The sequence below is a fragment of the Mastigoproctus giganteus genome, chromosome 5 (genome assembly GCF_048544385.1).
Source record: "Mastigoproctus giganteus isolate SK-2022 chromosome 5, ASM4854438v1, whole genome shotgun sequence".
Classification (NCBI taxonomy): Eukaryota; Metazoa; Arthropoda; class Arachnida; order Uropygi; family Thelyphonidae; genus Mastigoproctus; species Mastigoproctus giganteus.
In genome coordinates, this window is record NC_143579.1 from 199664415 (window position 1) to 199676594 (window position 12180).

Genomic DNA, 12180 nt, shown 5'->3' on the forward strand with positions numbered 1-12180 from the left:
TTACTAGACTGGTCAGGCCTGATCTCCCCCCAACGAACTCGTGCTGGGATCTATTCAACATATTATTCTTGTCAAGATGGTCCTGAATAGTATCCTTAATCACAGATGTCATTATCTTCTCTACCACAGAAGTCAAACTCACTGGCTTATAATTATCTGCCTCCTCTTTGTGGATTGGGCAAACATCAGCATTTCTCGAGCCCAAGGGAATCTTCTCAGAGTTTAATGATGCTCTCATTAACATTCCAAACAGTTTGATACATTCATATGCAGCCTTTTTAATTACAACTGAATATAACCCTCTTAACCCTCTACAGAATGGCCTCTGTAACTGAGTGGTCAGGAGCAGGAGTGCAGTAGCACACGTTCTTTGAGTAGACCGGGATTCAAGCCCCTAACTGCTGAATATGGTCGATCTGCCAACTCGCACTGGACCAGCGTGGCAGATTATGGTCCACTTCCCTCAGCATGAATTGTTGAAGAGGCTTCCATCCTGCAGCGGGTTGATAATGGCTGCACTTTACTTTTTTTTTTTTTATAACCCTCTTTCCATGGAGCCTTGTCCACCCGTCTTTAATATCATTAGGTTTTCTAACAAATGCTTGCCAAGATTGTTTTCTTACTTATCTTACAGTACTCTGATATCTTAACTTTCACCAGAGCTTTGAGCTTGCTTTCGACTATAAATAGAAACAAAATATATCTGTTCAACTCATGTGCCATTTCTGCTGGGCTTTCTATGGACCTCCTACCTATTGCACTTACTCTCCTATTCACATATGAGAAGAACTCCTTTCCCCCCCATTATTAAATCTCTTTGAAAGTGTTTTTTCATAATCAGTTTCCACCCATCTTATCCCATTAGAGGCTTTGTGACATTCTTTTCTAGTGCTCATACAAATAGGAATTACATGATTGTCTGTAATTGTCCCATCCTTGCTTGCTTTGTTCAAGTCAAACTACAAACTTGACACCCATTTTGGTATTTTATATTTATGAAATTGACCTGTGATATGAATACATCTGTCTTCAAGGATAAATCCCTTGAAAATTTCCCTTATTTTTGTAGTGACACCAAACATAGTTAACTTTATCAACTGAGCTCAAGAAATATCTCATTCAATTATAGTCTCCTCTCTTGAAGCTGAATCTCTCACCTTTATATGGGAATTTTATGTAAAGAGCAGTTTTTGGCATTGTAAATATCAAAAAATTGGGATAGAATTTTTCTCAATGGTCCGTGCTTGTTAACAGGGGAGATTGCTTCTACATGGATGGGGTACCTTAAATAGAAAGGCTGCAAGAATATTTGCTGAAGCTATCGAGGCAGTTATTCTTGCAGTATTAGGTGGGTTGGAATACTACCAGCTTTTGGGGATACACAGACTAACAGATTAACAAAAGTTGCGGGCAGAGGTGAAAATGATTTTTGCACTGCTTCTATTGGAATGAGTAGCAGTTATGAAAGCAAGATGCTGGGGATTTTCAAGAACTTTGGCAGTCATCACGAAACAAGTAAATACATGGGCTGTGTTCGAGTAACTAAGAGTAAGAACAGGTGCATGCATACTTGCATGTACACTAATATTAGGAGTATACTAAATAAATTTGATGAATTTAAAGCACTGATCAAGACATCAAATGCAAACATTGTTGGGATTTCAGAGACATGGTGTCACTCAGATATAAGGGATGTAGAATTTGATTATGGGGAGTACAACGTATACATAAAGGATAGACAGAATAGGAGGAGTGGGGATTATGCTTTTAGTTAAGAAGCACATAAAATCTAAGGCAGTGAATCCAGTTGACACAGGTGGCAGGAGCAATACTGAGTCAATTTGGTGTGCCATAAGCACTGGGAAGGCAAGAATGAGAGTAGGAGTGTGTTATAGGCCTAATGACTCTGAACAACGAACAGCTGTACAGAGAAATAGTGTGGCAGTAAATCAGAATGTCTTATAATGGGGAATTTTAACTTTAAAAATATTGACTGGAATTTGTGGGTTGGTCAATCACAGACTAGCAGGACTTGAGAATTTATTGTATGACTGTTTTCTACAGCAGCATGTCAGAGAGGAAACAAGAGGAAGTAATACTCTTGATTTGATTATCAGTAATGATTATTCATGCATTAAGGATCTGCAGATAAAAGAACCACTAGGTAGCAGTGAACACAGTAGATTGATTTGGGATTTACTTAAAGATATAACTACATTTAAGGGTAAAGAAAAGGGGTTTTGTTTCATAAAGGTGACTGCAGTGGGTTCAGACAATTTTTAAATTCTATACAGCGGGACCAACTGATGACGCAAATTCATCAAAAAATTCTATAATGAGAAGCATTCAAGGAATTAATCATGGAAGTTACTAGGTTTTACATACCACCTAAGAAATACTGCTCAGGGCCTAGACCAAAATGGATGTCAGGTGAACTGATGAAACACCGCAGAGAAGAAAAGTGCATGGGATGCATATAAATTATCAGGCAACACAGAAGCCTATGGCAGATATAAAACAGTCTGTAATCAAGTCACAAAGGGGATCAGGCAAGTGAAGGCAGATTATGAGAAATCTTTGGCAAAAGATGCAAAGAAAAATAGTGAAGACTTCTTTACATATGTAAACACTAAAATGAAGGGGGGGTGAATCAAATTGGTCCACTCGATATTGATGGTTTGACTGTTGATAATCCTGCTCAGTTTGCTGAAACACTGAATGAGCATTTTGCATCTAAATTTACACATGAGGAATTCTTTAGTGAAGGGGATGCCAGAAGTTTATCAAACTCTAAAAGGGAGCTACATGATTTTGTAATAACTGAGAAGAAAGTGGTAAAGAAATTGTTGAAGTTAAACATAAAGGCACCTGGGGTGGATGGGATCTATCCAATTATATTAAGGGAGGCAGCAAACTCGTAGCCATAATTATGAGAGCATCCTTGGATCCAGGGTGATCCCTGTGGTCTGCAGATGCACGAATGTATTCCCAATTCACAAAGGGGATCAAAGGGTGACACAAGTAATTACAGACCTGTTAGTTTAACTTCTGTCCCAGGAAAAACAATGGAGTCACTGGTAAAAGAAGTAATGTGGCATCATCCAGACAAGGCTACAATTAAACTTAAGACGACATAGCACTTGAGGGGGCATAAATTCAAATTGAGGAAAGAAAGTTGTAGAATAGATGTGCATAAATTTTCCTTTAGTCAGTAGGTGGTTGATTGCTGGAAGAAACTCCAATCTGTCGTTTTGGAAGTTTATAGCTTAAATAAATTCAATGAAAAATTAGATAACTATTAGATGGAATGAATAGGTGAAATGGGAACTGGGTTGGGTTTTTTTTTTTTTTTTGGCTGATGCTGCATAAGCTTGCTTTCTTGCATCATTTGCCACTGCTAATGCTAAAATTTTGAGATTTGGAGAAACTTGTTTATTTTGTATTCTACTCAGAATAAATGGATACTTTTACTTTTTCGAGGTTGCTTCATCTATTTTTCACTTTTGGGTTCTTTCTGGTTGACAAGGGATTACTTTTTTCTTAAAGTAATCTTGTAACAATTGCTACAATCTTGTCAGTAGTGGTTGATACTGCGCTGATTCATGTAAGCGTCTCATCATTTAAAAGCTTGCTTTCTTGCATCATAGGTTGTGCTTATAAAATACTTTCTCAATATTTTGTCCTGTTTTATCTGTTTTAAATTCTCCCATAAAGGATGGTCACCTAGAATTAATAGTAAGGAACACAAATCGCATTATTAAAAAAAAAAAAAAAAAAACTGTCACTCACAGTTTTGGAAATAGTTACATACTTCCATTCAAGGAATGCATTTATATTTTTATCACAATCAGTGACATCACAACTGCACTCGACAAACACACAACACTAAGATTTTAATATAAACAAAGGATGTTTTTAGAGACATATGAGGATAGCTCTGTTAGAACAATTTTTGATAGCAGGAACTGCGTAAAACAAGACTGGGTGGACTTGTGACACAAAACTCAAAGTGAACAATTGTTGCTGGGAAGCATAGAGCATTCCCCTTTGGAGAGATAAATCACTAGCAGTAATTACAGAAAATCAGCTTGTGCTAAGGAAAGGGCAAATGATATGGGGCAAACTAAAAAACAAACCTTTGATATAATAATAATGAAATTTGTCAAGTCAAGCAAATTGAAACTGAAATTAAACTTAAAGAAAAATAAGTAAAATAAAAATAACATTATTAAAGGTATTTAAAAAGTATTTTTTTAAAAGTGGTAATAATATAAAAGCAGGTTGCAACCCTGAATATCCTTTAGCCACTCTGAGGATGGAAATGTGCAGCTTTTTCAAAAACTGATGGTGATCAAATTATTGCTTTTTTAACAATGTAGTGTAATTTGCATTCCCTACTATTAATGCTAAATCACTGCCTATATAATGTCTTCAGATAGTTAAGTTAGATATACATATGGATCCAACACAGCCCTAGTGATGAAAACTTCAGAGAAAGTCAGGTGCAGATGCAAACCTTGTTCTAAACTTATGTTTCTCAAAGCATGTAGGCTCCACAATGTCATTCTTAAAAGTCTCCATGTAAATGATCCCATAAAGCCTTCAACTTCTGGAATAATTATAGCATCAGCAAGGATCAAGTTATTAAGGACATGCATAAAAGAAGAACTCTATTGTATACAAAAGGCACACACCGTACACAAAATACCCTTCACGGCCACAAGCCAGGGGTTAAAAATGAAGTGGTTCAAATCTATCCGATTACAAAAGGATTACTACAGATACCACATATCCCTTTGTGCAACTCTTTCCACAAATGAGCTAGCGAAAATTCCAAAAGATGCATTCGAGCCTTCTGAATTGCATTAAAGACAGTAAAGACCAACAGGCTAAATCATAATTGGAGATTTTATGCCCAGTGTTTTAAATAATTCTGAAATAAGGCAAGACCACCAGAATTTTATTAATATTTTTACAACTGGGTTAGACAATCTATAGCTCGAATCCTATGTTGAAATGAGCAAAGCATGGATGCAGACCTTATCGTGTTATAATTTAAAATACAGTTGATAAAACTATGTTTGAATTATGCAGAAACAACTCATATTACTAAAACACAGGATGTGATGCTAAAAGGTGGACCATAATATGCTTCAGAATAATCAAAGGGTTTTATTAAAAAAATTTAATTATAAAAGAAGGTTTTTTTTGAATAGTTATAGAATATATATTGAACATATACTGAGTGATCGCTGAATTATGACCACCTACCTAATATACGTAAGTCCTCCTTTTGCCCTCAGTACAGCAGCTCCTACGTAGCATTGATTCAACAAGTCGGAAGTGTTCGGGAGGCATGGCCAACAAAGCTGTGTGTAATGTTTGTTTGTTTGTTATTTGGTTTTTAGGAGCATTAGCAACTAAGGCCATATTGCTCCGTGAATATACGGTGGTCATTCCCTGACCTTTCCACATCCTCCGTATTTGGTGGTGATGGGCTCGAACCCTGGTCTAATCAAGAAGCATGTGCTACGCACTGCTGCTCCTTCCCACCTGGCTACAGAAGCGCCTCTGTGTGTAATGCGGTCAGCAATGCAGGTATGGAGGCGACTGGTGTATCCAGATGCCTGACATGCCTTTTCACAGTGTCCCACAAGTGCTCTATGGGATTGATACTGGGGGAGTTTGGAGGCTAATTGATATGCTAGAAGTCAGAACTGTGCTCCTCAAACCATCCCTGCACAACAAGTTCCAGATGGCTTGGCGCATTATCATCTTGGAAGACACCATGGCCATTTGGGAAAAAGTGTAACATATTGGGGTGTACCCAGTCAGCAAGCAGTTGACGATAGCAGAGACCAGTGGTCCAAGCTCCTGCCAGTGAAACATGCTTCACACCATACAACCGCCTGCACCAGCCTCCACTTTTGATATTATGCACGATGGATCGAGAGCCTCATGTTGTTGATGATAAAACCATAAAAGACCATCCACAGTGTGGAGTAAATAACATGAGTCATCTGATCAGCACACCTACTTCCAGTCTTCTAATGTCCAACTTGCAAGTTCTTTGCACTAGTCTTTTACGCCGATGAACCTTGGTTAGGAGAGGTTGCCGTAGGGGCCATCTGCTGGTATAGCCCATGCGTGAGAGCGTATGACGCATGGGCATGTCAGATATTGTTCCGGGTTGGCCCGTGTTGTATTGGGTAGTCAACCCTTCCACGGTGCTGTGCCTGTTTGCGTCATCCGACACGGCGCTCACCTCTAACATCAACCTTTTGCTGCCCTTTGCAGTTTTGCCATCGGGCAGCTCTTGAATACCCTACCAGTTCAGCTGTTTGGGAAATCGAGGCACCAGTTCGTCGAGCACCCACAATCTGTCCTTTATCAAAGTCCTATAAATCCTTCCTTTTACTCATCATGCTCAGAATTTTACTACCTACTGAACCACTGATACCTTGTCTATGCTACTTAGGTCGACTAACTCCGTACTCTTGTACCTCACGTGCTCAATGGGTCGCATTCAGTTTTCATAGAGGTGGTCATAATTCAGTGATCACTCAGTGTATGTCTTTTATATAATCAAAAATTACTTATGATTCAAAGCTCAAACGTTCCCATATAAGAGATTTTTCCAAACATTCAAGTTGGGATAAATCCTTTGCTATTTCATTAAATGATGCAAGAAAGCAAGCTTATATAGCAACAGCCAAAAAAAAAAATGTTTAGTTCTGCCTTGAATTTATTCAAACCCTTCATTTCCACAACATATGGAAGCCTGTTCCAACAATCAACTCAGCCGGCTGAAGGCAAACTTCCACACATCTATTCTGCAACCATCCTTCCTCAAACTTAAATTTATGACCCCTTGTGTGTGTAGTCTCAGCAAGAAGAATAATGCCACTCACATTCAGCTTACTCAATCTATTCAAGGCCATAAACACCTCAATCAGGTGCCTAATCTCCAGAAGTTACAATTTTCAGAACCGAAGCCTTTCTAGATAACAGCACCCTTTTGTTCCCTTCACCCATTCCAGCAGATCTACATTCTCCCTAAAGTGAGGCCTCCAGAACTGAATACAATACTCAAGATGCAGCCTAACTGTGGCCCTTGTACAAAGGGATAATCACCTCCTTATCCCATCCCTGCTAGTAAAGTTTCTGCATATCATTGAGAAAACCCCATGAGCTGTTCTGGCAGCATGTCTGCAGTGCTCAGAAATCTCATATCTGACTGCACAATTATCCCCTCCCCAGGTCTTTTTTTTTTTTTTTTTTTTTTTTCATTTTCCACTACCCTGAATATGGCACCACACAGTTGGTATGTTACTCTGGGATTACTGCTACCCATATGCGTACCTTGCATTTGTCAATGTTAAACTTCAACTGCCATTTCTCAGCCAATTGACCCAATTTTCCTAGATCTTGTTGCAGTAGCTCACCCTCAGTTCTGCAAATTGCAGCTTCTATTGTTAACTATCCTGCCAATGTTTGTATCATATATTATTGCATATGTCTGAAACAAATACACAAGGACTGGTAAACAAAAATATTAGTGTAATGAATTTATCCATTGTAGAACTCCAAAAACACCCAGATCTTTCTGCACATCAACTTTTTGAACAATGACATCAGTTATAACTGGAGAGAATTTTAAGGGTTTATTTATTTTCATAATAGAAAAGTGAGTAAATTTGTGACCAAATTTGTGAATTCAAGTCTAAAGGACATAAAGTAATCACATCAGACTTGTTACCATCATCAGCCATTTTCAATTCACTGCAGGATGAAGGACTCTCCAGCAACTTTCCAGTTCCTTCTGTTTTGTGCAATGGCCATCCATTTACTACCCACAACCTCTTGAATTTCATCTATCTCTGTTGTTGTCCTCCAGGTTTTCTTTTAGCTCCTCTTGGGTACTATTCTGTTATTTTCTTAGTCCATCCGTTAGGTCTTCGAGCTATGTGTCCTGCCAATTTCAGCTCTTTAGTTTTGATAGATTTATAAATTTTAAGTACAAGTCATGTCAAAACACACGTGACTTGTACTTAATAGTAACAAAGTTAGTGCTAAAATTTAATAAATCTGTTGAAACTAAATAACTAATTAAATTAATTAATTAAACTTCTTTATTGCTGCTAAGTACGGTACATGTACTAGTGACAATAATTCTCATCATGGCAACATGGACAGGAGTTTTACATTATATATGTGATTAAATTGGCAAAAATTACAGTTACATGGGAAATAATGAGTTACACAAAATTAAAAATGTAAAAATTAAATTATAATAATAGGAAAATATAAAGAGGAATTGAATGTCGTAACCCAGTTTGGAGGAATTTATCCCAGTTCCACAGATGTAATCCACTCGAGGAACATGTGATGGTATTTGTAGTCGGTAGCCATTTTCTGTAAATTGACTCCAAGACGGAGCAGTGCTTGAATTTTGGGGAGTGCCTGGGCAGGTAGGAACCGACTACACAGTTTCAACTGGTTGTATTTGAGGATTAGTGTGGGCTCTGACCTCAAGGATGGCAGAGGATTGTGCCAATGACAGAAATCCCAGATGTTTGGGGTGTTTATGACTCCTATGTACATTTTTAATGTAGTCATTAAACGCCTGCTGTCAATTAACCTCGGGAGCCTGGGTACATTTAGCTACTCAACCATGTCAAGTTGTTCTCAATTGAGGGGTCGGCGATGCGTATTTGTGGCCCATTTCAGGGTCCAGCATTCACACGATAACACTGGTTTTTGAAGTGAGGGCGATGCAGATGCCCAAATTTCAGCAGCGTATAAACAGTGGTTTGAAGATATCTGGTAGTAGTTGTGGCATCGTTGGAATGAAGTAAGTGTAGCTTTGCTCTCCAGCGTTAGTTAGTTAGTTATTTGGTTTTTAGGAGCATTAGCAACTAAGGCCATATTGCTCCGGGATATGCGGTGGTCATTCCCTGACCTTTCCGTATTTGGTGGTGACGGGCTCGAACCCCGGTCTAATCAAGAAGCGTGTGCTACGCACTGCTGCTCCTTCCCACCTGGCTACGGAGGCGGCAGCTCTCCAGCGTAGGGTGTCAAATCGCTTCCAGAGGTATTCTGTGTGAACATTAAATTTCAGCTTCAGATCAAAATAGACACCAAGATCCTTGTGGCAGGTAACCACTGGGATGAGAGTACTCAAAACTGATGGTTGAATTACTGTTGGTTGCTGTTTCAACGAGTAAATCATTATTGCAGATTTTGAAGGGTTAAGGTATCTTCAAGTAGGTTGAAAGAGCGGTCAAGTTCTCTGTGATCGAATACGTAATTGCCATTGGGTTTGCAGACGGTGGGATTAAGGTAAGAAACTTTATATTGTCGGCATATATTAGAGCATCATCACGGGATTCATGAAAGGAATTAGAATGGCTGAGAAGAGAAGGCCAGACAGGACGCCACCTTGTGGGACTCCTGCATTGATTTTTCTTGTAAAGTGGGTTTTCTTCATGTGAGGTGAACACTTCTATTCCTCAATAAGGTGGTGAAGAAAGCTAGTAGGTCTCCATTAATCCTGAAGAAGAATTGCAGAAGACTGAGAAGGGCTGTGACGTCTAGGCTGTCAAAAGCAGCTTCAATATCAGCATACACAATAGCTAATTCTGATTTAGTTTCGAAGGCTTGAAGAATTGATGTTTGTGTGGCCATGAGGTTTGTTATGGTGGATCTATTTGCGACTGCGAAATGGAACTGTTTCGGCTTCTGTGGCATCAGCTGTTACCTGAGATATTTGTGCTTTTTTTTTTGTCAACTACTTCATTGTCCTACCGTTTATAAGATTTCTGATGAAACATTCTTGGAATGCATGCTAGCCATTTTGACGAAAGCTAGATATCAAGATCAAGTGAACAACTTGCCAACAAATATCATAGAAAGAAAAAGAAATCAAGTGAATTTGGAAACTTCATCAAAAACGTAGTCTTTCACAAAGGGGAGGAGTGAATGAGTGCAGTGACAGAAATGCTTCTTAGCACTTAATCCCCCCCCACAGACTAAAAGGGTATGATTAGATTCAATTGGCAAAACCCGGGGGGGGGGGAGACATTCGAAGAACTGGTTAACAATTCAGTTTCCCCCAGATTTAACCCCTTAAAGTGGTTGAAAATTTCAGAGAAAGATTTTTTTTTTATAAAGGCAAATTATCTACTATAAAGGCAAATCATAAAGTCCCCATGCAAAAAAAGTAACTGATTTTCAGTTCATCTTCTGAATTATTCAACACACACACAAACACACACACACACAAACACACGCACAATAAGCACCGGTTATAGTGATCACGTTTGCAAATTGAATTTTGATTCTAATAAGCGAAAATCGACAAATATTATCCAGTGGCTATAAAATAAAGATATAAAGCGCAAATTTACACTTTATTACCAATTAAATAATATGCAAAAATCGGAAGAGTATTATCCACAGGTTAGCAAAATAAAAATAAATTTATACTTACATACACAGCTTAATTAATCATAACACTGTAATATGATTATAATTTAAAATAGTCACATTTTAGATTGCTTTAAATTATCACTACAAAGTCTATTTATAGATTTTTCGATATTGTATAACAGTCTATATTCACGATCACTTGCACCAGTTCCTTCCAACGCTCTCCTCAAGACAGCTATAGCTTCACGAGTTTGCCGTTTTGTAACTGGAATTCATTCGGGTTCATCTTCATTTTCCTCCCCCTCAGCGAAATTATCAGTAACAGACTGGGCAATTTCTTCATTAGTTAAAGCTGTAGTAACTTGTAGATCACCATCTATGTCCATCCAATCATTAAACTCCTGTTCACGCATGTCTTCAGGCTTTTCAACGTGTTCAGTATCGTGACTTAGTTGCCCATAATGAATAATTAATCCACATTTTTTGAAACAGTTGCTAATGCAGGTTTCGGAAACCATTCCAGGCACTCATTGTCATATGAAGTGCATCTAGAACAGTTATATGATTCTTCACCTCATATCCGATCTATAAAAGGTCTCAAAGGTTTTTATTATTCCCTGGTCGAGAGGTTGAATCAGTGATGTGGTGATGAGTTGTCCAAAAACAATGCAATTTTTTTGTTTTTCTTATCCAATTTCAAATCCCATTTACGAAGATAAACTTCAAATAAAGAAGCTGTCATCCAAACATTGGTATTATTGGCATATTCAACAGGCAGTTGTTTTACTCCTTTAAAACATCTAGGCGATTTACTCTTGCCTATAATTAACGGCTTCATCTTGATTGTTCCCGTCATGCTGCATGTTAAAAGAACTGTAATCCTTTCCTTGATCTTCTTTCCTTCAGATACAGAAGAATTTTTAAAAATCATGCAGTAGCCCTGTAGTACAACCCTGTTTCATTTGTATTAAAAACGTCTTCAGGATTATAAGTGCTTAACATAGTTTGCCAAGAGGTTTTCAACCAGGTATCAAGCTGCAGAACCATCAGAATCCTGTTTTTCTCCGTGAAGTTTTTGTAAACAATATCATGCCTCTCCTTCCATCTTGTCAACCATCCATCCATCCATTGCCTTAAACTCTTCGTAGTTTTTCAGCAAAATCATTAACTTTTTGAAGAAGAATGCTACGATTGATTGGCGCATTAAACAAGCTGGCCTGTTTGAACCAAACGAACAGAGCTTCATCTTCAGTTAGGCATTTCCCTCCATGTTTCCTTTTTCTGGTTTCACTAATCAACATTAGTGTTTAATGTGTGACGTGATTTTAACAATTTTGATAAAGATGACTGAGGCACTCCTAATTGTACTGCCACTTCCCTTTGAGACATATTGCCTAAGTTAAATTTATTGTACACTGCTATAATTCGTAACTTATCTATCTTTTATACTCTTTCTGTTCACTGACATTTTTTTTTTTTTGGTAGTAAAATTTAAAACAGTAGAAAAGATAAGCGTCAATCAATAACAAAGCACACGGCACACACAAATTGGAACTAACACAACACATGCAAGTGAGACGAAGTTTAGATATAAAAATGAAGAACAGATTTCAGTGAAGGGGAAACACATTTCACCATAATAATGTGAAAACACAGAATTCCAGCTATCAGTATTACTGCAAATGAATAAGATCGAGTTTACTACCCATTTATTGCACTAACAGAAAAGACCAATAAACTGGAAACTTC

At 38.0% G+C, this 12180-nt stretch overlaps 1 protein-coding gene across 1 annotated transcript in view; it reads right to left on the reverse strand.

The window, feature by feature from the left end:
• LOC150085996 (two pore channel protein 1-like) overlaps positions 1-12180 on the reverse strand; it is a 312161-nt gene that overhangs the window by 99665 nt on the left and 200316 nt on the right. The gene's annotated exons all lie outside the window — the stretch shown is intronic.